Below are 12026 nucleotides of genomic sequence, written 5' to 3' on the forward strand. Positions count from 1 at the left end.
TCATGATTTGTTGCGAGGCTGAATGTTTCTGCGTGAAACCGAACCGGAAATTTGGTAGAATTTGCTCTCTTGAAATATGGTGCTCGATGGTTATGAGCAGGAGGCGCTCGTAAATTTTACTGAGAGTGGGTAGGAGGCTAATCGGCCTGTGGTGCTGTGGGAATACTGGGTCTTCACCTGATTTGACCATCGCGACCACTTCCGCGTGTTTCCAGCACGCTGGAAACTCGCGGGAACGAGATATCTCGTTGAAGACGTCCGCGATGTGTGTAATTGCTAGTGGCGGGAGATGTTTTATTAGTTGGTTCGTGAGCCGGTCGTGGCCTAGGGCCTTTTTGTTGGGAAGAGACTTGATTACTTTTTCCACGTCTTCTGGGGCGAAAAGTGGTGGGTCATCGTTTTCGCCGTCTTCAGCTGCAAGGAAGACTGCAAGCTGTCGACGGACTGTGTTTTCATGGTCTCTATCCTGTGCCTCCGCTGGTTTGAACTGCTGTTCAAATGCGTCAGCGAGCGCGTTGGCCTTGTCAGCTGCGCTGTAGACCATGCCACGCTCGCCGTGCAGCGGCGGCATTCTAGCGCGTCTTTTCGTAAATTGTTTCGTCGCTTGCCATAGGCTGTTGTCTACTTTGAGGGCTGAGAGGCGTGCAGACCATTGCTGGTTGCGGTGCTCAGTGAGTGCGGCTTTCAGCTCTCTCTGTAGTCTGTTCAGCAGCCTCCTAGTGTTTGGTTTTCTTGTTATTTTCCACTCCTTTGCGATCCTGTTTTTGTGCCGACTTTGCGCAAGCAGGTGCTCCGGGAGTCGTTTTCGAGGAGGCGGGCCTTCCCGCTGCCGGGCTGTGGCCTCCTCAGCAGCCTGCAGGATCGTGTTTGTGAGGTCTTGAAGCGCCTGTTCCGCTGTATTTGCAGTTGGAGGCGGGCCGCGAGCAATTTCTGATGCGACGTTATCTTGAAATTGCTCCCAGTTTGTGCGTTTGTATGACGCCTGGCGTTGTGGGAGAGCTACCCACTCTCCCACATCGACGTCTAGTATAGCAGGGTTGTGATCGGAGGACATGCTGTTGACTGTCCTCGCGGTCACGAAGCCCATTATCCTTCTTGTGAGAGCTATGTCGAGGACGTCCGGCCTACCTCCGTTCTTTGGGAAGTGAGTCGGCTCCTCTGGGCCCCATACGTAGAGTTGTAGGTTGCGCGCGAGTCGTTGCAGTTGACGACCTGCTCTGCTAGTGTTTCGCGAGTGCCAATCTGCGTGCTTGGCGTTGAGGTTTCCTTCTATTAGGAGCTTGCCTCTAATCTGCCCTAATGCGGTAATATCTTCCTCTACTATTACTGGGGTAGGGTGGGGGGAGGGGTGGGGGGGGGGGGCAATATACTGCAACGACTGTTAGGGGTCCTGTGGCTGTGGCTATTTCCACTGCCACAGTTTCTAACTGTTGGGTAGCTGGAATATAGACCTGGTGGTGGGGGATCCCTCTTTTGATGAATATGGCTACCCCGCCTCCGGCGGTTAGCCTGTCTTTTCTATAACAGTAAATGATGACGAGCTGACAACCTCAGCTGCCGACAGGTGTTGTCGATATACCTCGATGTGGACAGCTGAAAATATGTGCCCCGACCGGGACTCGAACCCGGGATCTCCTGCTTACATGGCAGACGCTCTACCCATCTGAGCCACCGAGGTCACGTGATTCCACCTCCACACGGACAGGAGCCCCCCCATGAACCATGGACCTTGCCGCTGGTGGGGAGGCTTGCGTGCCTCAGCGATACAGATGGCCGTACCGTAGGTGCAACCACAACGGAGGGGTATCTGTTGAGAGGCCAGACAAACATGTGGTTCCTGAAGAGGGGCAGCAGCCTTTTCAGTAGTTGCAGAGGCAACAGTCTGGATGATTGACTGATCTGGCCTTGTAACATTAACCAAAACGGCCTTGCTGTGCTGGTACTGCGAACGGCTGAAAGCAAGGGGAAACTACAGCCGTAATTTTTCCCGAGGACATGCAGCTCTACTGTATGATTAAATGATGATGACGTCCTCTTGGGTAAAATATTCCGGAGGTAAAATAGTCCCCCATTCGGATCTCCGGGCGGGGACTACTCAGGAGGACGTCGTTATCAGGAGAAAGAAAACTGGCGTCCTACGGATCGGAGCGTGGAATGTCAGATCCCTTAATCGGGCAGGTAGGTTAGAAAATTTAAAAAGGGAAATGGATAGGTTAAAGTTAGATATAGTGGGAATTAGTGAAGTTCGGTGGCAGGAGGAAAAAGACTTTTGGTCAGGTGATTACAGGGTTATAAATACAAAATCAAATAGGGGTAATGCAGGAGTAGGTTTAATAATGAATAAAAAAATAGGAGTGCGGGTTAGCTACTACAAACAGCATAGTGAACGCATTATTGTGGCCAAGATAGACACAAAGCCCATGCCTACTACAGTAGTACAAGTTTATATGCCAACTACCTCTGCAGATGATGAAGAAATAGATGAAATGTATGACGAGATAAAAGAAATTATTCAGGTAGTGAAAGGAGACGAAAATTTAATAGTCATGGGTGACTGGAATTCGTCAGTAGCAAAAAGGGAGAGAAGGAAACATAGTAGGTGAATATGGATTGGGGGGAAGGAATGAAAGAGGAAGCCGCCTTGTAGAATTTTGCACAGAGCATAACTTAATCATAGCCAACACTTGGTTCAAGAATCATAAAAGAAGGTTGTATACCTGGAAGAATCCTGGAGATACTAGTAGGTATCAGATAGATTATATAATGGTAAGACAGAGATTTAGGAACCAGGTTTTAAATTGTAAGACATTTCCTGGGGCAGATGTGGATTCTGACCACAATCTATTGGTTATGAACTGCAGATTGAAACTGAAGAAACTGCAAAAAGGTGGGAATTTAAAGAGATGGGACCTGGATAAACTGAAAGAACCAGAGGTTGTACAGAGTTTCAGGGAGAGCATAAGGGAACAATTGACAGGAATGGGGGAAAGAAATACAGTAGAAGAAGAATGGGTAGCTCTGAGGGATGAAGTAGTGAAGGCAGCAGAGGATCAAGTAGGTAAAAAGACGAGGGCTAATAGAAATCCTTGGGTAACAGAAGAAATATTGAATTTAATTGATGAAAGGAGAAAATACAAAAATGCAGTAAATGAAGCAGGCAAAAAGGAATACAGACGTCTCAAAAATGATATCGACAGGAAGTGCAAAATGGCTAAGCAGGGATGGCTAGAGGACAAATGTAAGGATGTAGAGGCTTGTCTCACTAGGGGTAAGATAGATACTGCCTACAGGAAAATTAAAGAGACCTTTGGAGATAACAGAACCACTTGTATGAATATCAAGAGCTCAGATGGCAACCCAGTTCTAAGCAAAGAAGGGAAGGCAGAAAGGTGGAAGGAGTATATAGAGGGTTTATACAAGGGCGATATACTTGAGGACAATATTATGGAAATGGAAGAGGATGTAGATGAAGACGAAATGGGAGATAAGATACTGCGTGAAGAGTTTGACAGAGCACTGAAAGACCTGAGTCGAAACAAGGCCCCGGGAGTAGACAACATTCCATTTGAACTACTGATGGCCTCGGGAGAGCCAGTCATGACAAAACTCTACCATCTGGTGAGCACGATGTATGAGACAGGCGAAATACCGTCAGACTTCAAGAAGAATATAATAATTCCAATCCCAAAGAAAGCAGGTGTTGACAGATGTGAAAATTACCGAACTATCAGTTTAATAAGTCACAGCTGCAAAATACTAACGCGAATTCTTTACAGACGAATGGAAAAACTGGTAGAAGCCGACCTCGGGGAAGATCAGTTTGGATTCCGTAGAAATGTTGGAACACGTGAGGCAATACTGACCTTACGACTTATCTTAGAAGAAAGATTAAGAAAAGGCAAACCTACGTTTCTAGCATTTGTAGACTTAGAGAAAGCTTTTGACAATGTTAACTGGAATACTCTCTTTCAAATTCTGAAGGTGGCAGGGGTAAAATACAGGGAGCGAAAGGTTATTTACAGTTTGTACAGAAACCAGATGGCAGTTATAAGAGTCGAGGGGCATGAAAGGGAAGCAGTGGTTGGGAAAGGAGTAAGACAGGGTTGTAGCCTCTCCCCGATGTTATTCAATCTGTATATTGAGCAAGCAGTAAAGGAAACAAAAGAAAAATTCGGAGTAGGTATTAAAATTCATGGAGAAGAAGTAAAAACTTTGAGGTTCGCCGATGACATTGTAATTCTGTCAGAGACAGCAAAGGACTTGGAAGAGCAGTTGAACGGAATGGACAGTGTCTTGAAAGGAGGATATAAGATGAACATCAACAAAAGCAAAACGAGGATAATGGAATGTAGTCGAATTAAGTCGGGTGATGCTGAGGGAATTAGATTAGGAAATGAGACACTTAAAGTAGTAAAGGAGTTTTGCTATTTAGGGAGTAAAATAACCGATGATGGTCGAAGTAGAGAGGATATAAAATGTAGACTGGCAATGGCAAGGAAAGCGTTTCTGAAGAAGAGAAATTTGTTAACATCGAGTATAGATTTAAGTGTCAGGAAGTCGTTTCTGAAAGTATTTGTATGGAGTGTAGCTATGTATGGAAGTGAAACATGGACGATAAATAGTTTGGACAAGAAGAGAATAGAAGCTTTCGCAATGTGGTGCTACAAAAGAATGCTGAAGATTAGGTGGGTAGATCACATAACTAATGAGGAGTTATTGAACAGAATTGGGGAGAAGAGGAGTTTGTGGCACAACTTGACAAGAAGCAGGGACCGGTTGGTAGGACATGTTCTGAGGCATCAAGGGATCACAAATTTAGCATTGGAGGGCAGTGTGGAGGGTAAAAATCGTAGAGGGAGACCAAGAGATGAATACACTAAGCAGATTCAGAAGGATGTAGGTTGCAGTAGATACTGGGAGATGAAGAAGCTTGCACAGGATAGAGTAGCATGGAGAGCTGCATCAAACCAGTCTCAGGACTGAAGACCACAACAACAACAACACGCACAGGAGGCGGGGTGTGACTGCCAGCGCTCCTGGTTTTACTTGAGTGTACTATGTTGCCTTTTCCGCCGGAAAACAAACACACTCTCGCCTGCTTTGTGTTTGTAAGCAAAACCAGCAAAGTGCACTACAACCAGATTGCACAGATTCTTTTCAGGTTTTTACTACGAGTTGTTCAAAAATTTACAGCCCAAAAGGAACCTAGAAGATTAAGAGACTTAACAAAAGTTTGCACTCTTATTCCGTTTTGTTACTCAAAATAAATATTTTTCTTATTAACTTTCGTGTGTAGCGAATATGAGTTTCTACTGTGATGTTGTTATTGCTCAAAATAAAATGTCTGTGACAAAATTACCGAAGGAGTCTGCTTTAATTTCGTGTACAGCAATTAAAAAGGCTCAAGTTCGTGAAATTTCCACTTTAACGTGCTGTAACGAGTTGACTATTTGTTTGTACATAAACATTTAGCAGATGCAAACAGTTCATTGTTCGTTTCGTTTCATTATTAAAGTTGCTGTCTGCTGGTGTTCTTGTGAGATTTTATTCCACATACTTCAAGCATTATGTTCATAATATATCCGTGTCTTAGGCCGATATAACATTTAATGCATAGTTTGGCAATACATGGAATATGACTTTTCAGAGTTTTACAGTCGGCTGAAGAATGAGTTTCCAACATTTTGTCCTTTTGCTGCTCTAATAGGATACAATAATTATTGAACTGTCAATATTTTCCATACAGTCGTCCTCAGCAAACTGCTGAATGGTTTTAAAGCTTTCTACAATAACGATATATATTTGCTGCCATGATAAACTCTGTTGCCATTATTATGAATTACAATATGTATCTATTGCATATCCAAAATATGTGTTATTAGTTTCGGAAACTTGTTCTTTTGAATAACATTGTATAGAAGGTATGTTTCTAGCACACACTTATATTTATCTAAAAACATTGAAAATGTCTTGTAAGCAACATGTTCAAAAATTGTAGACTTTGACAATTTTTATTTCAGTTATTAAAACCCAGGTAAAATCATGATGAAGGCGAATAACATCTGTTTGTAGTAGTCACACCCCGCCTCCTTTCCGTGCCTCCTGTCCGTGTGGAGGTGGAATCACGTGACCGTCCTTTGGCCGTTGTGGAGGGGAGACTGCAAATTCCATGTGAAACTTCGAGTCTTGCGCTGTGTTTGCCACAGGCGGCGGGGGCAGGCGGCCGCACGTGAGCGTTGGCCGCCTTCGCCTCTCCCCCGGGTGCCGCCGTTGTTGCCCCCCTCCTCTCGCGGTCTCCTCTGCCCGCCCGTTGTTCGCAGCGGCTGCGGGACGTTGCCGTCTCCTCCTTCTGCGGCGTCTCCTCTTTCCCTGGAGCGCCGTTCCCGGTGCTGTGGCGGGATTTCGCCCAGTGAAGACCTGGCATCCGCGCCAGTTGGCTACGTGCTCGCCGCCGCAACGGGCGCACGTCGGCTGCTCTTCTTCGGTGCTGGTGCAGGTGCGGCTGTCATACTGACGTCCGCACTTGGCGCACCTGGCGGCGTTGCGGCAGTATAGTCTGTCGGCAAACTGAACCGGCCCTGCCGCGGCGCGCGCTTTAAATCTGTGGCGTATTTCTTCCTTGGACGAAATTTTTCAATTTTGCCCACACCCTTTCAATTGGGTTTAAATCACAGTCGTATGGTGGAAGTCGCAGCACACTGTGCCCATAAACTTCAAATGTTTTATTAATTTCAAATACTTTGTCTTCCAGCGCATGTTGTTTAATTAAATGAAATAATTTTGTTTTCATCATTGACAAATCAACTTCCACCTTATTTTTTAATAATAATTCAATCATTTCCCTTTTATTCAAGGACCTAGTCGGAGCTCTGTCATGTTCCTTGTTGTGACTTGGTGTTGTCCATTACAGTTAACAAAGTTCGGTGGCAGATTCGGAATTACTTTAGTCGGTATCCAGTTTGAAAAATGTTTGTAGTTCACTTGCCCGTGGTAGTTTCCTATTGCATATCCCGCTTTATAAATTAACTGTGCGTTGGATAAAAACCCAAATTTTGACTCAGTATTGACCACTATAATCCTATTGCTTCAGCTAACATTGTCGATAATGCTATCAACGCCAGGGCCCCGCCAACATTTTCTGTAAGTAATATTATTGTCCACCCAAGTTTTATCAATATAAAAGAAATTTTCTGCCTAGTTCCCTTAATTTCCTCGGTTCAGGTACTAAAATCGCCAGTCAATTATATCCGTTCTCTCTATCAGAATCTTTCGTTTACTTATAGATCTTTTCCATGTAAATCCCATTTCAAGCGTGTTTTATGTAAAATATCCTTGTGTCAAAGAAAATCGATTTTTTTGTTTCACAGCAGTAAGTAGTGCCGTAACGTCGGAATTATTTTTTGGTTTTTGTGAAAGTCCTCCATCGTTTGTCCAATGACCAATTTTGTGAAACTGCCTGTAACGATGAATTTCCTCCCAAAATTATCAGTTTTCCTTCATGGCGGTTTCAGTAAACCACGCAGTTTATATTCGCACTTCTTCCTTATGCGTCCTTTTGTGGCGAGGCCGACGTTTGCATAAATTGCATCCCTCTGACTGGGACTGGTAATATTAGCCAACAATTCTTTTTGTGCTGCCTCTTTAACATTAGAGACGATCGAACGCTCGTTACTCCATAAATACCTCATCTTCTCCATATTCTGCATATTTTCTTGCAATGCATGTCGCTTATCAATCACTTCCGGATACCGAAGTATATCAGTATGCATACAAAATTAACTGACTAACAGTGGCAATTAAGATCCCACGAACAGAACCTCGTGTATCACTGCACGCCGATCTACAACGCTAGGCAGGTAACGGGCAACTGATTTTGGGTGCCCCTGTAGGCCAGTGGCAGGGTTCTTCTGGGAAAGGCCACTTCCCCCACCAAAAGCGCTTCTCGCTCTTAAGTTAACAGACTATACTTTGCCACATGCCCTTCCTCCTGGCACTTGAAGCACTGGGGCTTCGTGTCCAGGTGGGGGGGGGGGGGGGGAGTTTCCGGCTCCACGCGAAAGCCTAAAAGCTTTCGGACGCCGAATATGTCCCCGCCGTTGTCTACCGCTGTGGCGACGATGAACAGCGGCGGTTTCTTCTTGTTAGTCTTGTTGTGCAACCTCACGGTTGCATCAACAAACCCTTGGTGGCGCAGCCCTTCTTTGACTGCTTGCTCCGTAAGAAGTCAACGCTGTCCCCTCCACTAAATGAGCGGCCACAAGGTCCTTCAGGGCCCTGTAGTCGCTCCAGTTTGTGGCCTGGAGCTTTATGGTGGCGTCGGAGTTGGCTGACTCGACGACGACCTCCTTGGCGCAGCTCTGACCCATCTCATCAATGATTTCCACCCACTCGACCTCCCTGCACTTGATGTACAGGGCGGGAGCGGGGGAAACTACTTCTTCTGCCACCGAGCTGCCCCCTCTCGTGGCATCGCGTCCTATACTGCTCATCTTCACCATACCGCATGCTGGGGTTACGACAACTTGCTTCCCTTGCTGTTACAACAGCACACGACAATTTGCCACGCCGCGCACAGTGCGGTCTACACAGTCAACTCTCCCACAGAGGCAGGTGCCGCGTGCTACACTAACCCGCGCACTATGGCTGCCACAACTTTTTTTTTCCACGTCTCTGGGATGGAGAACTTGTGGTTGTTGCTGTGCAATATAATCCGCTTTTCAGCCATGGGGGATGGAATGTTGTGCTGTTGTCACAGTGTATTTATCCAAATGGGGATTATTTTTTTCTTTTTGTTTGGATTCATTCCGTTTCATTTTGAGTGTATCCTTTCTTATCTGAATATTCTATACTATTCTATATTATTTTATTTTATTTTTTGGTGGGAATACTCGCCCTGGCATCCGCCTTACAGCTTGAGGAAAACCACCAAAACCTCAGCTAGGGCGGATCGAATATTCAGCTGTATGATAAATTATTTTCTTCTCTTGCATCTTATGTTCTTAATCTGTTTTACTAGCCTAGTTTACTTTCATTATTCTATCTATTTTATCTATTTTGTGTTATTTCTGTATTTTATGTTCTTAATCCGTTATACTATCCTAGTTTACTTGTGTTATTCTACGTATTTTATCTATGTAGTGCTCCTTCTGGATGGTGTAATCAATCCTTTCCTTTTTTGTGTCCGTTATAGCTTAGTCTTCTATTTCCTGTATGAGGTGTAGGACAGGTGCGGTGTGGTCTGCAATTTGTTGGTTGTATACATTTGGCTATTGTGTAAGTGGGGAGTGGGTACTGGAAGTGGACATACCTAAATTTCCAATGTTTTGCTGTTGGGATGTCCTTTATGGGTCCATCTGTTATCAGTCTTTGTGATACATAATTTGCTATTTGGAAACGGCATCTTTCCAGGATTGGGATGATGTTTGTTATGGTGTAGATGTCTGTAGAGGCGGTGTTAGGGTTTAGTCGTCCAGCAATACGGAGGTTGCGCCTGTCGTGTGCTTGTATTCTGTTTGATTCCGTTTCTGAGTTCAGCCATGTAATTGCCGCGTACTCGATTACTGGCCTGACGAAGCATCTATACATGTGGACTGTGACCCAGGAGGGGGCGCTGTAGAATTTCCCTTTCATAAGTTTCATTAAGTTCATACGGGTGCGCGCTTTGTCTATGGTGAGCTAGGTGTGAGGTTGCCAACTTAGAGTATAGTCCAATGTGATACCAAGATATCGGGCTGTGTTTTTTGGATAAATTTCTTCGTTCCACAGGATTACCTTTAGGGAGTCTGGGCTCTGGTTTCGTTTTTGGCAGAGATTCCTATGTAGGGAAAGCATGAGTTGGCTTTTCGTGGGATTCGGCTTTATTCTCCACTTACACATCCATTTTTCGAGCTTATTGATGTAGTCTGTGGCGAGGGTTTGGACGCTGTCTGTTGAGGTACCGTAGCACCAGTAGGCGGTATCGTCAGCGTAAAGGGCGAGGCCTTCGCACCATGTTTCGGGTTTTGGTATATCAGTAGTATAAAGTTTATACAGGGTAGGGGATAGTACCGCCCATTGTGCTACTCCGGCCTTGGGGGTGAAGGGGGTAGATAAAAATTCTCCTGCTGTTACCTGCCCCTTCCGGTTGGAGAGGATATTACGGATTAGTTTGCAGACAAGGGGTGGGAATCCCTGAGTCCAGAGTTTGGCACTGTTCCTAGACATGGAGAGGGCATTTGACAAGGTGTAGCACAGGGAACTCATATACAAAGTGCACTCGGTTCTGTATAGGGCTTCGGTTATATGGTCTGTAATTCTGGCTATACAGTTGGTTGTAAAGTGGTTCTGACGGAAGCCTGCCTGTTCCGCGGGTATTAGGTTGTGTCTCTCTGTGAATTTGGTTATACGTGTGTTGATGATTTGTTCAAAAAGCTTCCCTATGACGGGGAGAACAGAAATTGGTCGGTACGAGTCCGGACGGTTGAGGGGTTTGCCTGATTTGTGGATCATTGAGATCTTGGCGTGTTTCCACTGTTGTGGCACTGTTCCTAGGGAGAGGGCAGCGTTGAACAGGATAGACAAGAAGGAGAGGAGAGACAGTATAGATGCGTTCTTGACTTGTCTCAGCGTGATGCCATCTAGTCCTGGTGCTCCGTTTTTCCCTATTTTGATGGCTGTAGTTGTCTCTGAGTCGCTGATGGGCAGGGTAAGATCGGACTGGTCTTTGGTGGGTGCTATTGGGGATTGGGATAGGTTCTCTGTGAGATTGTTTACGTTTTCCGCACAGTGATTGTCAAATAGTGGGTCTTCGGGGAATGAGTGCACTAGCGCCAGGGAGTCGCGGAATACTTCCGCTTGCCCTGGATTGTCCGCTATGATATTGTTTTCTAGTACAAGAGCGTGACTTAGTCCTGTGATGTTCGTGAAGGATCGCCAGAATTTTCGTGGTTCTTTTGGGTTCAGAGAGCTGCACTTTTCTGCCTATATTTCCGCTCGCCAGCGCTGTAGACCACATCTGGCTTGCCTATTTAGTCGGTTCCATTCTCACTTTAGGGAGGGGTCGAGAGTCTGCTTGAACTGTCTGTATGTGCGTCTCTTTTCCCTAATGATGTTGAGGATATTGGGGGTGGGGGGAATTTTAATGGTTCCTTCTTTGATGATGTTGATAAGGGGGACGCAGTCACAATACGCTTTGTTAAATGCCTCTATAATTTTTGTGTTGTGGATGTTTAAGTCAGGTTCGTCCGAAATTGGCGTTTGTGGAAGTTCGTTTTTAAGGATTTCTGCGAATTTTTCCTGTTTCCCTTGTTTTCTGCTCTTGTGGTTTTTGTCCCTATGGGCAGTTTGAAGTTACTGAAGGCGGTTGTGTTGAATAATAAGGGAAGGTGGTCGCTGCCCACACTGTCGCCTATGGTACAGTCCGAGCAGCGGTTAGCTATTTTTACTGAGCAGAGGATGTGGTCAGGGATTGAGTATCCTCGTGAGTTTATCAGGGTGGGAGCTGAATTGTTGAGGCTGATGATAGGGAGGCTATCCAATAGGTTTAGGAGAGAGACGCCCCTAGTGTTTGTGGCCGAGTCTCCAAAGGCGGTGTGGCGCGCCTTGAAGTCCCCCATTAGGATGAATTCTCCTTTGGACACGAGGTAGGTTATCAGGTCTGTAGGGAAGGGGTCTTGGGGGGAGATGTCGCGATTTGTAGGCGACCCAAATAGGGGCTGTTTGCCCTCAGTATTGTGAGATCGAGGTTGGCTACGTGGGGCGGTGGGTCGACTCTGACAGCGGGGAAGTCGGCGCTGTGGAAGACCGCCACTCCTCCTCTGTTTGCCCGCGTTTGTGATGTTCTGTGTTGTGTCATCCTGGCGAGTTGGTGGGGGTTGGGGCCGGCACGTACTTAGCGAGTCCTATTAGGCAAATGCTGTTTGTGCTAACCAATCGCTCTGTTGAACCCATCCACATTTAGGAAGGCGATGGTAGTTTTATTTTTAGTTGGCAGCACTTCCATCTTCCGGGTATTGTGGGGTCAGTTGGTGGGAAGTTTGGGGGGGGTT

The 12026-nt window shown here is 45.8% G+C and overlaps 1 protein-coding gene and 1 non-coding gene across 2 annotated transcripts in view; one reads left to right on the forward strand and one right to left on the reverse strand.

Annotated features, from left to right (window-relative positions):
* LOC126109457 (uncharacterized) overlaps window positions 1-12026 on the forward strand; it is a 196281-nt gene that overhangs the window by 140232 nt on the left and 44023 nt on the right. The window lies entirely within an intron of this gene.
* On the reverse strand, window positions 1605-1678 carry Trnat-ugu (transfer RNA threonine (anticodon UGU)). The gene has a single exon. It is a non-coding gene; the product is annotated as a tRNA-Thr (tRNA).

This window comes from Schistocerca cancellata, chromosome 12, assembly GCF_023864275.1.
Source record: "Schistocerca cancellata isolate TAMUIC-IGC-003103 chromosome 12, iqSchCanc2.1, whole genome shotgun sequence".
In the NCBI taxonomy this organism is placed as follows: domain Eukaryota; kingdom Metazoa; phylum Arthropoda; class Insecta; order Orthoptera; family Acrididae; genus Schistocerca; species Schistocerca cancellata.